Source organism: Microcebus murinus, chromosome 21 (genome assembly GCF_040939455.1).
Source record: "Microcebus murinus isolate Inina chromosome 21, M.murinus_Inina_mat1.0, whole genome shotgun sequence".
Taxonomy (NCBI): domain Eukaryota; kingdom Metazoa; phylum Chordata; class Mammalia; order Primates; family Cheirogaleidae; genus Microcebus; species Microcebus murinus.
In genome coordinates, this window is record NC_134124.1 from 32021548 (window position 1) to 32035065 (window position 13518).

The window sequence follows — 13518 nt, forward strand, 5'->3', positions numbered from 1 at the left end:
ACTTTTCTAATTCTTACACCATTGAACCTGCAAACGCCCTCACTTTCTTCTGGTCCTTGGAGCTTGCTTTTTAATAAGCCGTAACTGAAGCTCCCCGGTACACTCACAGAAAGGAGAAACACACCCCCAAACAAAACAGGGCATGAGGTTAAAAGGCCTTATGTGAAAAGGCTATTACTGTAACATCAAAACATTTGAGTAAAAGTATTCTTCAGCTCTTAAGTAAAAATCAGACTAAAAGCATATTTTTCTCCAACTAAATGACATGGCAAAGAAAGTAAAGATTTTCACTTCTATGCTTCTCTTTTCTTCTTCTCCTCCTCTTTTTGTCTGTGAGCTTTTCTAAATAATTTCTTTTTCTTTCTTTCTTTTTTTTTTGGAGACAAGGTCTCACTCTCTTGCCCAGGCTGGAGTGCAGTGACATCACCATAGCTCACTGCAGCCTCGAACTCCTGGCTCAAGCAATTCTCCTGCCTCAGCCTCCCAAAATGCTAGCATCACGGGAGTGAGCCACCACGCCCAGCCTCTAAATCATTTCTTAATCAATTTATTTCTGTATGCAACCATAGTCCATTTCTCTAAGAACAGAAAACAAAGAGAAGCACTTCTAGCCAGATACGAACTTAAAAATACAAAAAGTGAAGATGACATCATTGAGTAAGACGCTGGGATTTGCACTGCTGCTGTTTGCACTCCTGCCCAGTAAGGCAGGGGCAGAATGACTGGAGCCATGAGCACTGCCACGTGAGTTCGGAATTATCACCTACAGCGGTGATTGCAGAAAAGAAAATGAAAGAAAAGGAGTGTGTATATTCCTTTAGGGCACTTATGCAAAATAACACAAGTATATTTCAAGTCTTGGTTAAATACTCTAGTTCTAAAAACCTCAGCCAGGCCATTGGGTGGAATGTTGCCCAAAAGCAGGGTGACAAGTGGGCACCCCTTGGACTTCGGTGCTCTGTGAGTGTCCCCGAGGCTCTGGCCCTCTGGTCTTTTCACCGCCTCTCAGTTGCTGTTAGGTGGCTCCAAACAGGGGCCCCTGAAAGAGAGAAGTGAGAATTCCCACCCTCACACCTGGGAACAGTCCTGAGGTTTGACTCCCCTTGCCGGAATGATCTAGCCACGATTAGGGGAAAGCACCAAACGCCCCAACCTTCATTAGATCCTATGCAAAATAAAGCATCTTTGCTCAGAACCCATTATTCTCAAGAAATTTTAGAGCTAAAAGATGCAATCTTCTTGGTTTACAGATGGAAAAACTAAGGCTCCAAAAGAGAAACGTCTTGCCCAAAGTCATACCGCGGGGGCAAGAACACAGGTCCCTGACTGTGCGTAGAAGGCTGCTGTCCTCCCCATGTGTTGCTTCTGTCTTATGTAAAGACGGCAGGACGCGAGGGAGGTCTGGGCATAGTAGCCGTCATTTCTATGGCTGCCAGGGCACGCCTGGCTGATTTAGTTAACAAGGCAGGTACCCTCTCTGTCCTTGGCTACCCCTTTGCAATGTGACACCTGAATGAACAGTCCTCCTAATGCTCTGCCCACATTTGAAATGGACAGTCTTTCTAGATCCATCCACCCATCCATCAAGTTAACATTTATTGAGCTCATCCTCTATGCCAGACACAGTGTTGGGCACAGGGGGCAGGTGGTGAATAGTGTAGTTCTTCGTTCATGGAGCTCACAGAATTGTAAGGGAGACAGACGTTAGCAAGTAATCGTATAGATGAGTATTTATAATTTTAAGTGCTATAAAGAAGTGCTATAAAGAATGCTTGTATGATGGGAATTATGAGGTATACCAAATAGGAGAGCTCAACCCACGCCAGGTGGCCAGAGAAGTGCAGCTCACACGGACACGTGGAGGGGGACAGGGAATAACACCAGGGAACAGTGTGTGCTGGCGGGGATGACACGGTGGTCCTCGGGGTGCTGTCTCTAGGCCAGCAGCGTTAGTATCATCTGGGAGGCGGGAGAGCAAGTGGCGTGCAGGGAGTGAGTGTGGCTAGTGTGGCTAGCAAGAGAACAGGGGGCAGTGGCTGGGTCGCGGCCAGTTAGGCAGACAGGAGGTGGGGGCAGGCCGGATCATGTTTGCGTAGGATCGGAGGACAAGGCGGGGCCCGGGCAGGCTTTTCAGCAGGGGAGAGCTCAGTTCCTCACTGAATGTCGACGAGAATCTCTTAACCAGCATTGCACAACCAGCGGGCTAACGGGCACAGGCCTGCCTTATGCTGATTTCAAGAGCCAATTAAAAAATAACTGATAGTTTAACTAATTCACATTTACATGTAAATTTTCATTTCAAAAGCTACTCTCTCGCCAGATGCCTCTTCCTCACCCAGCTCTCTGCAGTGAGGAATAACGCACGCAAAGGGCAGGGGGTGGACAGACAGGAACTGGAAAGCAACCGGGCTTCCTGGGGGTGTGAACCCGTTGCCCCCGGCAGCCGGGAGTTCCTGTTTCAACACGTGTTCCCGTTCGGGCTTTACCGAGATCTGCATTTTCTGTTCAGTTATAAACCTACTGGCACCTCCGCCTTTTATTACGGGAACTGGGTCCTGTTCTCCACAGCAGAGGGCTGAGGCTGTGCCCGCTAGTGCCCAGGCCACAGTAAGCTGGGCAGGACCCCTGGATCGCTGGCTCTTTGTTCCAGGCAGAAAGGCAGCACCCATGGGGACACGGAGTGGAGCGCGTGGGGTAGTAGGTACTCAGGAGCGGTCCCTCTGCTGTGCGTGGTGGCTGCAGCACACGGGCCGCCCCCTGGCACTCCTCAGGGTCCCCGCCCCCTGTTACTCCTCAGAGTCCCCTCCCCATCTCACTCCTCTCTTCTCCTTGTCACCGCCCCAACCCCCGCTCTCTGTCCCTCACTACCCTCTGTACAGATCAGAGCTTCATGGTGGTTCTTTTCTTCCAACACCGAGTTCGGTGGTCTTTAAACTGTTACTCAAAAGCAGAATCGTTTTGTCAAATGGGCCATTCAATTCCATAGAGCCCTGATGTATCGAATGCAGAAAACGGGGGCGTCTCTGATGGAAGTGGGGTATCGGGTGGGGCATGGGGAGCCGGCTGGGTGGAACCCCCACGACCTGGGACGCTCGGACACACGCTGGACACGGCCAGCCCCTTCGATTCACCGATGTGGAGGCCGAGGCACAGAAGGAAAGCCTCGTCCCAGGTGCTCGGCAACCTGGGACTGAGACGGGGCCCTGTCACCCCCGTGGTTAGCCACGCTGCTCACTCCTACTCCGTTCCCAGAAGGTCGGGGGTGTTCAGAGTAGGGGACTGCGCTCGAGGAAGACTCAGAGTCTCGCTGCGTCTGCACGTGCTCACTACAGGACCAGCGTGGGCACCAGGCGTGCTGGATAAGAAAGACTCATTTCACTTCCCTCCTGGCTTTGCTCGCTAAGTTTGCTTGGGGTGGAAGACTGGTGAGAAGGTGAATGGGGAGAAAAAGGAAACCCAAATAGCCTAATTCTCCACTCCTGATAATCGGTCTCTGGGCACTCACAGCAGCACATCAGGGCTGCCCTCAGAGAGGAACTTGTGAAATTTCAGAGATTCTGACTCTCCCCTCTGGGGTGAATCCAGAAAACCTTACTTTAGAAATAACAGTAATAATAATACTAATACCTCACACATACTTAACCAGCACTTATCACATGCTAGCATTCTTCTAAGCATTTTGCCATAAGTTAAATTTCTCTTTCTTAATGCAGAGAAAGCTCCCAGACGTCGCCACCAAATACTAATTCCAGCTCTGGGGCCAAGAATAATGGCAGGAGGGTGGATTGCTATGGAGACCACACATTTCTGATAGACACGTGCGCTTAATTACAGGCACCCATCACAGAAGAGATCCAACCACTGGTGGGGGGGGACATGCCTCTGTGTCACAGTTTTAGCAACACAGGGTGGGTGTCCCAGGCTGGCACGGAAGTTCTGGATGGTCCTGAGGTTCCTCAATGTCATAGTCTCCCAGCCTTCTTTACAAAGATGGGGTTTTCCCAAATCCTGCTCACCAACAGGGGCGTGCCCATTAAGCACCACGAGATTTGCTTGGGGAGTCACGGCTCAGGTCTGCACTCATCCTTAGGGAGATGAACATCTAATAAACATCCACTGCGTGCTCATTGCAATTTCAGAAACATTAGGAGGTAGGTACTACTGTTCTGCTTTTACATGCAATGACGCTACAGTTCAAATATTATGTAACTTGCCCAAGGGCACAGAGCAAAGAGGCACTGGGATTCAACATGCCTGCTGCCCCAACCACCTCCTCCCCTTGCTAACCTGCAACATTTGCTCAGAGGAGCCTGGGTTATCACGCCCACCCTGCATGCCCACTCCTCCCTGCTTTCACCTGGTTAGAAAGAAGGATAGACTTAGGCACCCATGGGCACAGAGATGATATGCTGTCTAGACTTTTTGACCTTGGAAAGAAGGTGATGTGTGCTTGGTTTAATATTCCCAATTATTCTAGAGGTAAAGTCGTACTTTATTTCAACACATTTCTTTTACTGGGGTTACACTGGAGCTTTGGTATTAATGAGATGCTGGGGGTGCAACAGAAGTTGAGAAGAGTCTCTTTTGAGAAGATTTTAACTGATGTCCCATGTTAATGTAGCACAAACTCATGCTTGGAAGTTAGTTTCTTCCGAGGAATCTCCGAGGTTGAGGCAGCGAGTGTTAGGAACCAAAGCCTCAGAGGGGTGAAAGCTAGAGATATGAGGGTCCAATGAGGACTCTGCTGGGACTCCAGAAACCACAAGCCCTGAACCCTAATTATCAACAAGCCCTAATCTCTACCCACATCCCTCAGAGTCCGCAGAAATAGGGTTAGTGGTACCCTTCCCCTTGTATTTTAATGTTCAAGAAAGTAAAGAAGAATGAAAAGGAAATCTTAACATATCACACGACGCTATTATACTTAAAAATACAGGAAGGATTAAAACTGCCAGACCACATTAAAACTAATGACCGGTTTGGTACGTTCCTTGCCTTGGCATTGTCCACTGTCTCTAGCAATAAAGGAGCATTGCAGGCAATTTATGGGGAGTTATTCTCAAATGAATTGTGTTTGCTGAGAAAAGCACATTTAGAATTTGGTGATTCATCCATGGGAAACATTATTGCTCTGGAAAAGAGTTCAAAATAAGTGAGATTTAGAGCTCAGGGAATGAAAAGCTTGAGAGTTTTAAGTTTAATTTTTTAAAAAAGCCTGCATTCATTATGTGTTTAGGTGTGATTATGGATTTGGAAGCAAGTGCATTAGGAAAGTTCTGCCTAGATCCCACACTGGTGCGGCAGTTACCTCTCCGTGAAAGAATGAGCTCGGGGAAAGAGGGTTTAGGGGGAATCTTCTATATGTACTTATGTTTTTTCCAAAATAGAGGAAAACAAAAATATCTGACCAAAAACATACACTTTGTGACTCTAGATATTTCTGTATTTTAAATCATTTTTATATTAAAGTATTCATAGATGATTTGTGTGTACTCAAAAGTTGAAACTATAGGGAGTAATTGCATTTTGGGGGCTCCCTTTGTCCTTGGGAGCAAGGCAGGGACTTTTAATATTTTTTCTCCAAGTCTTTTAAGTCTCTGTGCTGCTTCCCTGGGGCTTTCAGCCGGCTTTGTGCTTTGCTGGCCCTGTGCCTATGCAGAACCACAGCTGTGGGTCAGCTAGGAGGGCTGGCCTTGAACTAGGGCCTCACACTGACAGGTAGACCTAGGAGCATAACTGCCCTCTAGCCTTCCTCCTCTCCTCCATGTTGCTGGGTGATCAGGTGCAAATGTACCTACATCTCCCCCAGTTGGAAGACCTTTCTTTCTTATTTCCTTCAATGCCTGTGTGCTTGCAGATGCAGCCTCCTCCTTTTGAAAGTTGTTTCTCCATTGCAAAGATGTCCTTAACAATTTTTTTCTAATCAGAAGGCAAGTTATTCAATAGCAGTAAAGTATAATCATGTAAATGCAAAGAAAAGCCCGGAAAGGTAGCATGTGAATATACTGTGTGCCTTCAATTGTGAGTTCTCGATTTGTGAGAAAGTGAGTGAATTTTATTTTCTTCTTTTTGATGACTAGTCATGTCCGATCTTGCTTCAGTGACTTCAATGACTGTGTATTACATGTACAATAAAGAAATGTATTTATTATTTCCTTAAAGCAATGCACATAGTATAAAGACATTTTGAAAAATACCAGAAGGTAGAAGAAATTATCCTCGTTTTTCCATTCAAAATAACCACTATAAACATTTAGCTTATTTTTTTCAGTCTTTCTTCTATGACAAGTTGTGTGTTTATATATCTCACTGTGTGTGTGTGTGTGTGTGTATATATATATGGAGAGAGAGAGAAAAAGAGAGAGAAAGGGTTTCATTTCATATTCTTTTTGTCACCTACCATCACATTACGAATGGGTGGCTGTGCCCAGGAGAGGCAAGGAGACTTTTCATTATATACTCTTTTGTATCCCTTGAATTTGAATCATTTGAATGTAATGCCTATTTTCAAACAGACTTAAATATAATTCCCTATTGCAGTAAGCATTCTCCATGTTACCGCATTTTGTATACTCATCCTTTTAAATGGTTGCATTCTATTCCTTGCAAACATTCTGGAAAAGACAGGGAGCGTGTCAGATGCACAGCAGCGGCAGACAAGTCACCCGGGTCATCCCGACCTTCTTGCACCCTTGCGCAACCTCTCCTAGCCTGTCCCAGCGGCATGCAGCACACGGCGTGGTCTGCGGGAGACTGGGGGCAGGTTTCCAGCAGAGATGATGTCACCCTGAGGAATGAATCCCGATGTCAAGAAGGATGGGTGCTGGGGGAGGACGGGAGACGCTGAAGAGCCAGAATTAATCGCGTCTCCGATTCCCAGACCTTTCCCAGCCCGCACTGCTAAACTGAGAAGGGACACGGCGCTCTGGATTGATGGCTCTTGAGGTGGCTCCAGGGACTTCTCCTTTGTCCTTATGACAAGGGACTTGGAGCACCTATAATCAGGGTAACAAACTGTGCACGGGAACAAGGCAAAGACCTGTGCTTTAAAAAAAAAAAAAAAAAACAGAAAGAAAGAAAGAAAAGAAACAAACCAGAATTCTGAAGACCAGCAAACCCAGCTTATTACATATCTTCTTCATCCTGACATGATATAAAAAGCAGACTAAATAATAAAGTTCACTGCAATTCTTCCAACCTTGATTACCCTATATCATATGCCTGTAATGGCAGCAGTCTGGGAGGCTGGGCCACAGGAGGATCGCTTGAGCTCAGGAGTTCAAGACTCGCCTGAGCAAGAGCAAGACGCCGTCTCTACAAAAAATAGAAAAATCAGCCAGGTGTGGTGGTGAGCACCTGTAGTCTCAGCTGCTCAGGTGGCTGAGGCAGGAGGATCACTTGAGCCCAGGAGGTCGAGGTTGCTGTGAGCTATGATGACATCACTGTACCCTAGCCCAGGCAACAGACTGAGACCCTGTTGCACAAAAAAAAAAAAAAAATAAAAAAAAATAAAAAAAAGAATGATGAAGGTGTTTAACCCCTATCCTAACTGAAAATGCTTCCCAGGTAAACCCTGCGGAGGAATGCACATCAATGCGCCCACCAGGCTTCTTGCCGTTTCTCCCAATACAACCCAAGGGCTTTTCTATGCAGACCCAAAGCATGCACCAAACACCTGTCCTCTGGTCACATGTCCATCGTGCCTGCGTGGTTATGTGAATAAATGTGAATGAACAGCAGGTGAGGCAGCAATGGCTGCTCCCTGAGACGTTCTCACACACAGGACCAAGATTTGGGGCATAGTTTTACTTCTCATGGATTCTCCCTTTGCCTACAGCACGTATTGCAAACTGCTGTTTAATCTGGCTTGCACATCCTTAAAAAAAATCTGAGCCAATGTTTTACAGTCAGGAAATTCACACAAACATCTTCTAGATTTTTGGTTTCTCTTAAAAACTCTGAATATCCATCAATGTAGGCACGCTCTCCCATGGCGCAAAGCGGGGTGGCAGCTGCCCTCCACAGAAAGTGCAGGCAATTCTTATTTCCAGCTCACCGTCGCCTGCAGAAGTCCCTGTTGCCTCCTAACACTAAGGCCCCTGTGTCCACTGCCGTTTATCACCAAGCTTGCATTGTTGTTTTTCTCATCGTGGAGAAATAATTTTATTATTCCTGCCTATTTCGCTCAATAACTTTACTTGAAGGCATTTGAGTGGTAATCCCTGGCCTAGAGTTCTGAGAACATGGCCTGAAGATTTATTTATAAGAAGGAAGAAGGCATTATGAGAAGAGACACAAAGAGCAAAACAATGCTTCCTGCTTGCCTCTCTACTACGGGGACTCCTGTCACTCAGCTCCTTGCAGCAGGCCCGGGTTTCTGGTCTGGGTTTGAGCGCTTTCTAAGGGACTGAAGCTCATGGCCTACTGAGCTGGGATGTCAGGATCTGTCTTCTTAGACCTGGCCCTACTTTCCAGTTGTCTCCCACAGGAAGACTGCCTCCCTCTTTCTGCACAATCTGCTTTAAACTCATTAACTAAATTTGTTACAAATGTGCAGTATTCCTCTTCTTGTTAAACATGGACAGATAGGTACACGATTTCAAAGCTGAAAGGAGGTTATAATCAAACGATTCTGCACAGAACCAAATTATCTGGGTTGAAAATGAGCTTCTTAAAGGCACTGTCTTTTCCTCTTGATGATGGCTCACATTAAGAGTATTGAGTTCTTTGGCTAATTCAGTCTAGCTATGCAGTGAAGTCCGCGTATTCACATGATACAGAAACTGAAGGCTCAATGCCACCTACTCCCTGTTGTCACACAGCAATCACCTTCAAGACTGAAATATCTACAGGAGAATTTTCACTACATGAGCTCATTCCAGTTGTTTAAAGAAATATTTTTATCCATAAACATGCACATACACATTTACATAATCACCTACACATATCTATATGTTTACAAATCTGCACACACACATACATATTTAGCCATGTGTCAACCAGTGATGATCAGGACACTTGCACAGTTCGGTGGTAATAACAAGTGTCTGTATACTTGATCAGAATGACATCTGCAAAGAGAACCTCTTTTAAAACGCAATTATGCCTTTTCTCCTTAAGAAGAGCATCTAGAGCCTTCCCTATGAGACTCTGAGGGCACTTGCAACCCTCATCCCTCTTTTGTAAAGCAAACACGAATGAACATCCTAGACTCTGGAAATGGGGAGAGCATCCTGTCGTTTTGCACCAGCTACAAAAGCAAAAACAGAAATGCTGTATTTAAAACCAAACAGCTTCTCGATGGGTTTGATGAATGCCAGCCAGCCTCCTCTCTCTTGCCCTAACGCTCATCTCAGCCTGCTTATTCTCAACTTCCCAAGACAAATAGTTAACTAGATACCAAATGATTATTAAAAACATTTGCGAAGGAATTACTATTATGCATGTAACAGGTATATGTATGTTAGACCATAGTGCGCACATTTTGAATAATTTATGGGGTATTGGAGCTGCCGTAGCTATCCTATCTGCGTCCACTCCTTTCTGCATGGTCTCCAAATGCTGGTATGGCCAGCACACATGGGAGAACAGCTGCATTGTGGATTTAAACTTATTTTCTATGACTTATCATTAGCTCCCAGTGAGTATGCTTTTAATGAAGAACTGCTGATTAAAAAACAGGGTTTCACAGTACCTAAATTAAATGCATAGTTTAGTTTAGGAAATTCTTTCTTGAAACAGTCTTGCCACGTGTAAGACTTATTAGCATAACGGAAATACATCCAGGCACTGCGGCAGCAAGAAGTGGCCATCATTTAGCCATCCTCGGGTCGCCTTTCTAAATAACTCCAGCCCCTGATTTTGGAATAAAGGAGGCTTACGTGAGATGGCATATCAGACGTCAGGATCACACTTGGCAAGCTGGCAATTTACAGCACAGCAGATTCAAGTTCAAGCCTGAGCTGCATCACTTTTTAGAGAAACCTTCCCTTCACTGTGTCATGTATCTCTCGTCTCATTTATCTCAGAGAAGATTCAATATAACAGTGTTTTCAAACTGCCTGGACCCTACGCTGCATGAGTGAAACGCTGGCTGTGTTGGACTTCTTTCAATTGTTTGCACTGACTTTCAGTCGCACAACAGCCCACTAGCACGTGTGAAGTACAGCTGACCCTCGAACAACACGGGTTTGAAATGCGTGCGTCCACTGACATGCGCACTTGCTTCTGCCTCGGCCAGCCCCGAGTCAGCAAGACCAAGCCCTTCTCTTCCTCGTCCTCCTCACCCTACGAAGGTGAAGATGAAGATGAAGACTTCATGATGATCCACTTCCACTTAATGTAGAGTTAATATATTTTCTCCTTTCCTTATGATTTTCTTAATAACATTTTCTTTTCTCTAGCTTATCTTATAGCAAGAATACTGTTTATGATACATATACCATATAAAACATGTGCTAATACACTGTTCATGCCATCGGGAAGGCTTCCAGTCAATAGTGGGCTATAAGTCGTTAAGTTTGGGGAGTCTGAAGTTATACTAGGATTTTCAACTGCGTGTGGATGGTGTCGGTACCCTAACCCCCATGTTGATTGAGGGTCAACACTGATGTGACATTTACGTGGCTTTTTTTTTTTCCATCTTTTCTCCACTTAACAGAAAAGAAAAGCAAGGTCACGCAGCTAGGAAGTGGCAGAGTCAAGATGGGAACTAGACCCGTGACTTGGAAATCAACACAGTTTGCCAGAGGCTGCCTCCACACTTCCTCTCTCTGTTTGATTTCTCTCTCTCTTCCCATATTACTTACACAGAACCAGGAAAGTCTGGGCATGTATCACATGCCAAAGTCTGGGCATGTAACACACTGACCAGCAAATGTGTATTATACCTGAGCCCTTATTTCGTCCCTGTGATGTATTTTACAAACGAGGAGACCAGGCGTGCCTATGGCTCCTCCACAATGGCCAGACTGGGCTGTAAACTCATTTCCTCCCCAAATCCATGTCCTTGAACTTCCTGCATAGGAAGGAATCCAGCCTGGATTCATCTCTTATATTTCCTGCAGCTTGGGTATTCCACCCCTACCTGACCAGTCTGCTGATAGCAGATTGTCTTCTGCATTCTGAAGCACCAAGAATCTACAAGTCATGATAGACGTTTAATTCCAGACCCCCTGCTATTATTCTGAGTCATTCCAGGTCTCTTGGTCTTTTCTCTATAACTAGACCACAGACTCCTTACTGCTTGCCTGTACCACCCTCGACCCCCAGCTAAGTGCTTAGCAGTGACACACGGAGCTCGGCAGTAATGCAACTGGCTGCCGCTGGTTTGAGAAGCACTATGAATGCTTTCTTGTCCAATGACCAGAGATTAGATTTTTTTTTTTTTTTTTTTTTTGTGACAGAGTCTCGCTTGTTGACCAGGCTAGAGTGAGTGCCCTGGCGTCAGCCTAGCTCACAGCAACCTCAAACTCCTGGGCTCAAGCAATCCTCCTGCCTCAGTCTCCCGAGTAGCTGGGACTACAGGCATGCGCCACCATGCCCGGCTAATTTTCTATATATATTAGTTGGCCAATTAATTTCTTTCTATTTATAGTAGAGAGGGGGTCTTGCTCTTGCTCAGGCTGGTTTCGAACTCCTGACCTCGAGCAATCCGCTCGCCTCAGCTTCCCAGAGTGCTAGGATTACAGGTGTGAGCCACCGCACCCGGCTTCAGAGATTAGATTTAAAAAAAAAAAAATGTACCATTACTTTTCCCCAAACCCAGCTGCTTTATTTGAACAACTTGTTTACAAATTTAATATTAAAAATTAATATGTGTCTGATTTTTAAAAAAAACCCCATAGAAACAGAGATATAAAATGAAAAGTAAAACTAATATCTTTATCCCTCACTCTGACCTCTGGTCTCTTTCTCTAAAGACATTAATATTTTCCCTTTCTTAAAAATGCTTATACATATACTGGTATATATACATATTATTTAAAATAGGCACAAAGAAAAAAAATATACATACTGTTCTACAATTTCCTTTTTTCACTTAACTGTGTATCTTACAGATCTTCCAATATCAGCACATGTAACTCTACCCAATTCTTTTAAATGACCACATACTATTTCTTTATAGAGATGAGCCATTAACTGGTACCCGATTGAAGGTTGCTTCCAGTTTTCTATGACGACAGTGAACTTCAAGATACACACTTCTCGGCATAGTCTGTGAATATATCTGTTAGAGAAGTTCCTAGCAGTAGAACTGCTGGGTCAAAAAGGGTATATGCACTTAAATTTTTGATAAATATTGCCCAAGGGGTCTCCAAATTAATTAGGTTGCACTAATCGTATTTACTTGGAGTAGTTCACATTGACTCTGTAGATCATAGTCCCTAAGGAGGGCCCGGAGCTGGAGCTAATGTTGTGGGCAGCATTAGACTCTGCCTAGGGTTTGGGAAAAATTTAATCACGGTCAGAGAGAGTCACAGGGGCAGGAGCATTAAGCTGTCGTCTGCATGTGGGAAATGTCTGCATGGGCGCCTTCCGCCGGCTGCGGCCGCTGTCACCTGGACCTTCTGGGAACATCCCCTTTGGAAACTGAGGAAGAGACTGCTGGTCCCCTGGGGGCAGGGGGGAGGAAACCTGCATTCTAGTCCCAACTCTGCCCCCATTTTGCTATTCCACCCTCAGCCAGTCCCTTCTCCTCTCTGTACTTTAATTCCTTTATCTATGACATAAATAAAGATGCAGGGTCACAAACTCACATAGTCACAGGGACAAGGCACACAAGCTAATTCAGTGTCTGGGTGGGGAGCACACACCCCACCCAAGGACAGAGCCAAAACCCCACTCCAGAGGGCTCGGGGGTGGGGTGGGTAAACGTGAGCCCACAGCCGCTAGAGCTCCCAGTTTGCCATGAGGATCCAGAAATGTGGATGTTTTTATGCAAGATGTCTAGATTTCTTTTTCTACGTTTTTAAATGCTGGAAACTAATTCAAAAATTTTAAAATTCTACTTGATATTTAATATATAAAAATCCATGAGTTCATGTAATACTCAAAAAAAGGAAGCTCCTTCCCCCCAAAATCATTTGTTGAAAGAGATAACTTTTATACCAACTCCTTATTTTTGAAAATTGATAGTTAAAGGGAAAGAATCAAGCATTTGTCTGATCTTTCCTGTGGTAACTGTATTTCAGGGAAACCAAATAGCCCAGGTTTCTGGGTTTTTCTTTACAGATGAGTTCTAATGTATATAAATGATGGCAGAAAATAATTTTACAATCTCAAATTAAATAACTGATTTCAGACAGTACTCATCAATGAATGCTAAAAATCTTGAAGTTAAAGGCTGATTCTTGGGGTACCAAATTATTAATCACAGATTATTGTTGGTAGTGAGGGTAGAAAAGCAACTTTATAATGGAGGGCTTGATCAATCTTAGCTTGAGAACAGTGAACCAATTAGGATAATTGTAAAGTTGCTTTTCTACCCCAGTATATTAATGTCGTTGTATAATAGCA

At 44.8% G+C, this 13518-nt stretch overlaps 1 protein-coding gene across 1 annotated transcript in view; it reads right to left on the bottom strand.

Moving 5' to 3' along the window:
• Nucleotides 1-13518, bottom strand: part of SLIT3 (slit guidance ligand 3) — a 586308-nt gene that overhangs the window by 212822 nt on the left and 359968 nt on the right. The gene's annotated exons all lie outside the window — the stretch shown is intronic.